Source organism: Lipotes vexillifer, unplaced genomic scaffold, assembly GCF_000442215.2.
Source record: "Lipotes vexillifer unplaced genomic scaffold, Lipotes_vexillifer_v1.1 scaffold1023, whole genome shotgun sequence".
In the NCBI taxonomy this organism is placed as follows: domain Eukaryota; kingdom Metazoa; phylum Chordata; class Mammalia; order Artiodactyla; family Lipotidae; genus Lipotes; species Lipotes vexillifer.
This window is the reverse complement of record NW_006799713.1, coordinates 1,206,639-1,217,030: the sequence shown is the minus strand read 5'-3', so window position 1 is coordinate 1,217,030 and position 10,392 is coordinate 1,206,639.

The following is a 10,392-nucleotide window of genomic DNA, read 5'->3' as shown; positions in this document are numbered from 1 at the left end:
CTTTTTTTTTTTTTTTTTTTTTTTTTTATGAAACACTTTACCACAAAGAAATGGATTATCAGGGAGCTTGTCAAATTTCAGATTCCTGACTCTTACCCTTGGGGGTTTAAATTCAGCTGAGTGGGTCTTGGGAATCTATATTTTTAACAAGCTCTCTGAGTGATTTCTATGCTTCTCAAATTTGGAAACACTCATTTAGGACACAAGTGAAGAGAATAATCTTGGGCAGAAGTAAGAACACTTATTTTGAGACATAAAAAGATTTAAGGATGGGTGTGGATTCAGAAACATTTAATGGCTAAGTAAGGTTGGTCTCTGGACGTGTCATCTGCTAAGAGGAGTGGGGAAAATGTGTGCAGCATTTAGAAACATGGTACCAGATCCCAGAAGGAATCTCCTAGTGTAACAGTGATTGACATTGCTCTAAAAAGGTCTCAGAAAGAGAAAAACAAATACTGTATGTTAAAACACATATATGGAACCTAAAAAAAAAAAAAAAAAGTTTCTGAAGAGCCTAGAGGCAGGACAGGAATAAAGACACAGATGTAGAGAATGGACTTGAGGACAAGGGGAGGGGGAAGGGGATGAAGTGAGAGAGTGGCATGGACTTATATTTACTACCAAATGTAAAATAGACAGCTAGTGAGAAGCAGCCGCATAGCACAGGGAGATCAGCTCAGTGCTTTGTGACCACCTAGAGGGGTGGTATAGGGAGGGTGAGAGGGAGACACAAGAGGGAGGAGATATGGGGATATATGTATATGTATAGCTGATTCACTTTGTTATAAAGCAGAAACTTACACACCATTGTAAAGCAACTATATTCCAATAAATATGTTAAAATAAATAAATAAAGATAAAGGAGTTTCATGCCCCCCCCCCAAAAAAAAAACAGAAAAGCAGAACAAAACAAAAGAAAGAAAGGCCTCTCTCCCCGGATCAGGGCAGTTCTTAAACTCAGAGTAAGATGGCTACAACTTTGAGACTAATTGAACCATAATGCTATAGAGGCTGAATCTCCAATGTCCATCCAGAGCAGCAAGTGGAAGCAGTTAGGATTAAGCAGTGGCCATAGAACTGACCACAACTGGAGAGCAATAAGAAATACAACAGGAAATACAACAAAGAGAGGAGAATGAGTCAGGACCTCTACTTCTCAATGAGTGACCCTGTGTGAGGGCAACTGTGACGGTGGGGTGGAGAGAAGCATGGGCTGGGGGAGACTGACAGGAAAACTACCAGCTGGAGTTGAACCCCCATTCTCTGCTTCCTTTCTGTGACTTCCTGTGCTTTATCTATGCTTGAATCCTGCTCTTCTCCACACTGTCACCCATACAATTCCATCTACCTGGCACACTTGAGCTCATTTTCTAAGAATTATTTTAAGCATCATTTACAAGCATTATCTTCTGTGAGGCTTCCCCTGAATCCCAGAGATATGTGTTTTCTTTCTCTATGTGTCCAAAGGATCATGTTTATGCCTGCCATTGTAATATATACCACATTGCCTCATTTGCCCCCAGTAGCTTAAAAGACACATTATACTTTTTCAATAAATAACCACAAATTAGTTAATAAAGTAATAAAGTAAGTGATGGTAGGAGCCAAATATTTTTGTGAGGCAGGGATGTCCTGGAGAAAGAAGAATTATAGGTAGGTGTGATTTCTACACCAAGAATTGAGACAGGTCTACAGACATTCACTGCCAATTAGCCAGGAGCTCTAGAAGCATGAAAGTCAACAGATACAGTTTTACCCCAGGTAATTTAAAAGTGCTTAAAATGTTTCTAAAGTCTAGTGGGATAAGTTTGCTTGTCCTGGGTGAAATTATTTAAGGAAACTGAATATAAAGATGATTTTTCCTCCTGTTTTTTAGATATTGATAAAACACAAACTCCTGAGTGGGATATGGACTGTTTGTGAAGGTAAAAAGCAGGTGATTTGTGTTTAGCTGAATATCATCTTCCTGGAATCTCCCATAATGTCATCTAGCCTTATTCTCCCAGATAATATACACATTTGTGTATATTTCTATACAATTATAATTGACTTACTTATGATATATGCTTACAAGTACCATCACCATCATTATATATTGTACATATCAGTAATCTCCCCCAGGGTATCTAGGTCACTGTTTTTACACAAGAGATGTGAAATCATAGAATATTAAAGAGCATATAACACCAAATTCTTATTTTGCAAAAGAGAAACCTGAGCCTCAGAGACATACAAACTTGCTTTATATTACATATTCGTTTAAACAATGAGAGTCATCAAATCATTTATTCATTCAACAAATATTCCAGTGACTTAATGTCCAAAACAGACAGATATAAGATATAAAGATGAATAACACAATCCCTGACATCAAGAATTTCACAATTTTCTTAGGAACAGACACATAAATAGCACTATACTGCTAGTGAAGTGTATACTTTGGTTTCAATCTTTGGAGAACAGTTTTGACAATATATACTTTTTTGAAAAATGACTGATTCTTCAATTCTACTCCCAAGAACTAATACAGTGGAAATAACCTTGGTTGTAAGCAAAGATTTAGCCATAAAGTGTTATTTTTTTCTTTATAAATAATAACGTTGCTATGAGAGTGTTGCTAGTTTTCAGAATAAACTATGGTTTATGACATGTGGAATTCTTTGCAATTATTAAAACATATGTTGAGGAAGAATATTAACATAGTTCATGACATATTGTTGAGAAGGCAAAAGAGTAGATACCATTGCAGTTTATATTTCATGAACCTAATTTTTAAAAGTTCTGCATGTCTTATTTATGCCTAGGAAAAACTCAAAGTATTAGTAGTGGGTATCTCCAAATGGTTACAGATAAGTTCTTTCTTTTTGGCTCCTTTTGGCAGTATTTTCCAAATATTTTACATTCTTTTTTAAAAAATAAAGTTACTTTTAAATAAATAAAGTATTTGGATATCAAGGCAGTACTTTAGTTCCTGAGTATCAGTATTTATCCACATGGAGCCAAGGGTGGGAAGGTGTGGCATGTACTGAACCATTAATCACTGACCCACTGGACACAAGCAGTTGTTTTTCACTGAATTGTCAAATTGAGCATTATATGTAAATATTTTTTAAATGTCATGGAAGAAAGCCTAGAACAATTTTTTTTTTCTAAATTTTCATGAGGAAGAAACAAGTAACAAGTAAATACATCAGAATCAAAGGTGCTGTCAAAGCATTTCCAGAGCACGTGAGTGCACAGCTCTGCTCACTCTCTTATGTGAGCCAGAGCTGTCACCACTCTTCCCCACGAGCTCCATGTCACCCAGCCTCCAAGGAGGTCCCAAATTACCACCTACCTCAGTGTGTTAGGACTGGCCATGTGTTGTGATAGGTCCTATCTTTGAAACTGGTAATTTAGAGCTATGTGCTAACTCTTTATTGGACAGAACAGCAAGTTGCTCAGAACATCCAACTCTCTGGTCGTCCAGAGTAGACAGGTATTTACTGGTTATTAGATCTCACTAATCTCTCTTCTCAACACAGAGCTTTCAGTCTATTAGGAAGGCATCAGCATGACATCAAAAGGACGAACTGAGACAAATTCAATGGGAACGCTGCACCAAGGTCAGAGTGAAAACAATATTTACCTCGTAAAAACCTTCAGGCACTCAGGCAGATTAAATTAGAACAGGAATGAGTACATGCTCTCCTTTATTTATTTAGTTGGCAGAACATGCTTTATTTTATATGGATCACATAGCTATCATTGAAAATGTGATCTATTTTCAAAGTGTCACAACTTGTGGGAGTAATCTGGCTTCTTAAAGGACATGGTGTAGTCTACAGGGGCACGGAAAGAGGGAAGAGGCAGAGAGCGAACATTTCCTGAACTTCTATAGGGATCTCATACAACCCTTCCCCTTGAATTCTCATCGATCTCAATTCTGAACCCTTCTTGGGAGTTATTATGATTCCCACTTTGTAGAAGAACAAATTTAAGGTTGAGTTTCAGAGAGTTTAAAAAATAAATCCATGTTTGCAGAGTTGGTTAAGTGGCAGTGACATATTTCAGACCCAGGTTTAGCAGATCCCAAAGCCTATGCCTTTTCTAAAGCTTTCTGCTATTTCTGAAGGTCATACAGAATGAATGTCACAGTGTCATGTTAAATCAAAAAGGAGGCAGAGAGATCAAGTGACAGGGAAAGTAGATTTGACATTTAGTCATTGAAAATATTCTACAAAGTTGTCACATACCTTCCTACCTTGATATCAGCAGATATCTCTGGGAGATGCTAAGTTCAAGGGAGTAGGAGAATATGACCAGGTTATAGCACTTTTTCAGGAAGCTACTCAGTAGAACTGAACCACAACAGTGTCAAGGTGCAGGTGGTCATTACCTCTGGTGTTGAGTGGGCCTGCTGCTTCAAGGTGGGACAGAACACAAAGGCTGTAGTGGGAATCCAGAGCCCAGGAGATTCAGCCTAGACTAGTCTTGCTCCATACCTTCACCATGCTGCCTCCCCACTCCTAAACTCCCCCGACTTTGTTCTACAAGCTTCTGATTTTGAGTCTGCCTCAGCTCTAGCTTTAGTGATTTATAATCTGTGATTCTACCCACAGAGATTTGTTTCATTTGCAGGGAGTGGTGGTGGGACGGGCTTGTCTCTTACTTTCTGATTTAAAGAATCAGGACTGAGCTCATAGTAACTGATTCTTCAGTGACCTCCAACATACAGCTCCTTCTCTCATAAGTTGTTCTCCTTGAAGCCCATTTGGGTTCTGACCCTCTGCAAACCTTTTTTCAGGCACTCAGGATCATGCTGTACTTTACAGGATTTTGTACTAAGAGGACCATTAAGTCGCAGCCCTCTAGGATTGAACATCTCACTGAACTTTGCTCTCCCATGTCCCCTTCCTCTAGGCCCTGCAGAGCTACTGGTTACAGTCAAAATTTTTAAATCATGGAATTTTAACTTTAATCTTAGAAGTTAATAGAGTTCAATCTCAAATCTCTGCCAATTCAACTACTTCCCCATTCAACAATAATTATTTGAGAACTAGGTCGTATGTTGAATCAAAATCAGCCTCTCACTGGTCCCAGTTCTGCCCCCTGGGATTATGCAGCCCACAGGAAGGTAATGTTAAAGAATGCTTAAAAGAACTGATGCCCTTAATGAGATTGTTAAGAGAGGTTTCTTGTAGGAGGAAGTGTAGTAGGAGAGCAAGATTCAGGCAGGCCTCAGCCAGGAGTTACCTTTGAATCCCCTGGGATCACATTTCCTCTGTTAGGTGGTGTTTGGAGTTTCTGTTCTTCACATGAAACAAGCCAGGAATAGGCAGGCCTCAAGTTCCAGGCTGCAAATCCTCTGAGGACAGCTCCTATTGCCAAAACTTTAGAGAGGATGGACTGCGTATGGAGAAAATCTCAGATTTCAGAATGGTCCTACTCGACCTCTCAAACAGAGCTAAAGCTCTGGCTGGAAGAAAGAGGTGAAAGCAAATTCTTTGTGAGTTTTGTTTTTGACAATTGGCTTTCAAATAAACAGATGTAAATTATATAAGGCTTGGTAGAATATTTAATATACATTTTTATCAGTACAGAAACAAATAATAGGAACTTTGTGCATTATATAATACTGACTATAGCTCACCTGCTGGGTGCTGGATCATTGAAAACACAGTATCCGTAGGCTCAGAAAAGAGCAAGTTAGCCCTTTGGGTCCTAGTGATTAAATGCTCCAGGCCACACCAGCCCTGCTTTTTCTAATACTTGAATCTCCTGGCTGTTGGGGCTCAAGGAGCCAAGTGTAGCCACTCCTGGGGTCAGGGGCCTAGCCAGTGGAGGATGTATCCACCTGAACTGATGAAAAGGGCAGGCTTTTCAGACAGGCAGACTTGGGTTTGAATCCTGACTTCATCTCTTAGTAGTTGTGTGTCCATGGTCAAATTATTTAACCTCTTATTTTCTTCATCTATAAAATGGAGATAGTTCTCTAACCCATAGGGGTGTTTCCAAGGATTAAATGTTTGCAAATGCTGTATATTATAGTAGTTGTTCAGTGGCTACTTGCCCCCTTTCCCTTTTCTGCTGATATCTTCCTTGCCTTCAGCTATTTCTCTAGAGCTCTTTCTCTAGGGTGTAGAATAAGGACACATCAGAAAGTGCTTTAGAAAAGATATACTTCCACCCCCTGCTCTTTGGGAGCTCTGTCTCTGCCTCCTGCTACTGCTTCCTCTTTCGACGATTTTGATCCTCATCATCACCTCCATAGAAAGATGAACCAAAGAACATGGAAGAAGCAAAACTCAAATCCATCTGCTCAGTTCTTTGTATGCACGACTTTTGGAAGGAAGCTAAAAGCCATTAATGGAAATGAGTATGTATGAGGCTTTTATTTATGACGCATTTATTCTAGACAGTACAGAAGAGGAATCAAATATGTTGCCTTCCTTCCAGGGCCTTGCTGTCCAATGAAGGAGTTGTACATGTTGGTAAGTAATTTTAGGAATGTGGTAAATGTTATAAACGAGCTGTGCCGGGTCATCAGATCATTAGGATCCACAGGCTCTGCTCCTTTCCCTCTCTTTCTCTCTCTCTCCCTGTGTCTCTTTATTGCAGATAAAGAGGCTTCCTGACCTGTCACTGTTTAAGTGACAACTTACTATGAGTCTGGGAAGGACATCAGCTTTCTTAAGTTCTCTTTATGTTTGGCTACTAGTGAACTAGATGGCAGTGGATAACTTAATGGCAGCTTGCTATTGTTAGCAAAGAATGAGAGATGTGGAGATAATTTTGAATTATGTTAATGTTCTGAGGAACAAATGAGCTGCTTTTGACATAATACCTGATTTAAATAATGGATTACAGTGTATTAAGTTTCAGTGCCCTTGGCAGAAAACTCAAATCTTAAGAGCAAGAGGTGTTCTTTGAGATCTGATATTATAATCCCAAGAGTTTTCTTTTTTCTTTTCATTAAAGGAGAAAAATAAGTTTCTTTGGATTATCTAATCAAATTCCTAAAAATAAAAGTATTACACTTGAAAGATCTTTGTAAATCAACATAATCATGCCAAAATGTATCCTGTAATGCAAAAATGATGTAATTTAAGATTTTTTTTTAGAATGTCTGTCCTTTTTTTGATATTTAGTTTCTTGATGTTAACAATGATCACAAACTTATTTGAAAGAAAATGTACCTATGTTTCCAATAATATGGATCAAATGGTTTCCTGTTCTCTTTAACCCATCAGACCTGAGTATGCAGTGGCCATCTCTATTCTTCCACATGGCATTCCTCTGACCTTTCAGCCTTGAAGTCAGGTGAAGATTGATTATATGTCACCAGTCCTGATATCATGCCTCCATAATTTCAAATAATCCATGAAATCTGTGTAGATCCCTTAAGTACTTTGGATGTTCCCATCATCTACTTCTCTTTTCTATGTTAGAAAATCATTAAGAATAGAGAGGGAGGTTTGGAGAAAGGAAAGGGAGGCTGGACTAGAATCCCAGTATACATTGGAGGCTATGAGAATTTCCATTTGCCAAGTGCCTTCTGTGTGCTTCGAAGTTTCCAGATACATTTTAAAAATTGACTTCGTGCTAAAACATAGGAGTTTGTTCTCCCCATGTTACAGAGGTAGAAATTGAGGCTCACAGAGATTAAATGATTCAAAGTTTTCAGAATTAGTGGTGGCTGAGCTGGGGTCTATACCTAAGTTTGTCTGGTTTCAAATCTGCTACTGAAGTTGGTCTGAATCAGCAAACTAGTGGCTCGTGTATTATCCAGCTCACGGTCAAGGTGTTTTGTTTGGTCAGCACAGAGATGTGCTCTCCCTGTTTTTACTCTCTTATATCCTGATATAAGATATATACATATATATATCATACATTTATTTCCTATTCCTGGTTGCTGGTAGCATTTAGAGTTAGTAATCTCTCTCCCTGGTATAATGGAATGATTGTGTGCTTTGGATCCAGACAAGTCAAGCATTTTAGTCTGGGCCTAGCCAATTACTAACAGTATATGTGCTTTGGATATGACTTAAGCCCAATTCCACCACACAAGTGTGAATAACCAAACCTAGGATGCAGAGCTGTTGTAAAGATGAAAAGGAAATACATGTAAAATGCCCGGTATATGGTAAATATTAGTGCCCTCCATGATCCCCTCCCACCCTCATTATCATCTTTTGTGAAATCATTTTGAAAAGTTTCCACATGCTCTGTTAGCTCCAAAGACTGTTCTGAGAGAAGTGTTGGTTGAGGCTATAATCTCAACTGCTACTGTAAGGGAGTATTAGACTAGAATTCTCTCCATGTCTACTGAGGGGTGGAGTTAGAAGATACCAAATGTCAAAGAGAATGTAAGACCCACCTTCATATTTATGTGTGATAATTTATAATAGAAATATTCAATAACCACCTTCACGATCCTTGGTCCCTTAACCATATCAAAGGTGTAAAAAAGGGTCATAATAGGGAGAGGTGGGAATATGGGTGAAAAGATTTCCTAGGAGTTGGCTGATGCTGTGTTAAATGTCTTTACTCCTCCCATCCTTTGCCTCAGACAAATGGGGGTGTCCTTCTATGTGGCTCTTTGGAAAGCTAGATATATATGTTACTGTAGAAGTTGGTGGGAAGGTGGGGCTCCGTTGACTTGGGTCTGATTTTCAGGCAGGAAATCTAGAAGACAAAAGTCTGACAGACTGCTTTGGTGGTAGAACCAAGCGTGAGTTGCTCAGATCTCAGTAATCTGTGTTCCTGGATCTCATCTGGCAAAGGTACATGAACCTTTCTGATGGAGTTGATTAGGCCACACAGAGGAGCTTGTAGCAGATGCCACCGGTGCTTCACACATATCACTTAGGCCCTTCCATTTCAGTTTTGCTCATAGTAACTCCAGTCCTAAGGATTTTTCTAGAAATGGAGAGGGCTACTCTGCCTGGAGGTGAAGTAGACCAGAAGTGCTGGGGAATTAACTCCTCCTTGGAGCAGTCTTAGAACAAGATTGACTTGAAGTGTGAGACTGAGGTGTATTTGTACATTAAAAATACCACAGTTCCCTTGTTTCTAAGCTGGGTTAATTCTGAGGCATGTGTCTGACACTACTCCCAAAATGTCCCTGTGGACATGAATGAAACTCTAGTGGCAGCTGGCTTTGTGTTGTGCTCTTCACTGGTTGTCTCCTCTTCCCTCATTATCCTGCTGGTGTTCTCTGCAACTCTCATATAAACTACTTGCATTCAAATCCTTGCCTCAGGGTCTACTTCTGGAGGAACTCAAACTAAGACAATTAGCACTAGAGGAGGTCCAAGGAAGAACACGATTATGAAAGGATTCTGGAACTTGTCAACCAAATCACAAAAAGGGCCCCATTACCGGTGGTGATAAGAGAGGCGATGATAATCCTTGGCATGCTGAGCATCACAATTATAAATATTCTCATCTGTGGTGAATTGGAATGGAGTATAAGCTTATACAGTATCTCACATTTTTAGATATAGTGGCAATGGTAATTATGGTAATTATGAGGACTGTGGAATTGGTTATTGTTGTCACAATGGCACTGAAGGGAAAAAAAGTGACAACCTCAATTCAACAACCATCAAATTATTCTCAGTGTGAATCCCAGAAGACCACTAATACAGCATTAAAAGAGACCATATTTCCTGTAGCCGGAGGGCAGATCCAGCTGAAAATCGGGTGCAGACTTGAGTGGAAGAAGTAGAATTGCAAAGACTTAATTCTCAGCCCTGACAAGTCTCTTATGCAAAAATTGGGGCCTTGATAGGGAAGGAGTGTGGCTCTGAGAACTGAGATGGGGAGATGTACTGGAAAACTTTGAATCTGCAGATTTTCCTGAACCCCTGGGCCTACAGAAATTGTTCACTCCCCATTGTTATAAGATAAGAGAATTTTTCATTGCAGAGAAATTATAAGAGGCAGACACTTCATGAGATGATACTAATCTTCTTCAAGGTTTACCTCTATCCCACTCACAGATTCCAGGACAATAACTAGGATAAAAACTTAGATTGAACTCCTGGGAAAATACATTACCTGCTCCAGGAATAAAGGAATCATCTCAAAAGAGCTATAAGGCTTGGCTCTTGTGTCACAGCAGAATCAGGAGAACATACCTGAAAGTGGATTCTGAGGGTACCAGCCCAGCAGGGAGGACTATAAAGACTGGATACAGAGGATTTTGAAATGGGCACATTCCCCCATGACGTCAGCTTTAATGTACTGGGAAGGGCTCCTATAGTTGATGCTAACATGCTACTGGGATAGTTACTTGAAGCTTGGAAAAGGATGGCCTGCAGCAAATAAGAAGCACTTGGTGTATAAATATCCAGCTCCCTTGCTCCTCAGGTGGGAGAATTCTTGGATGGGTGTTGAACACTCTTT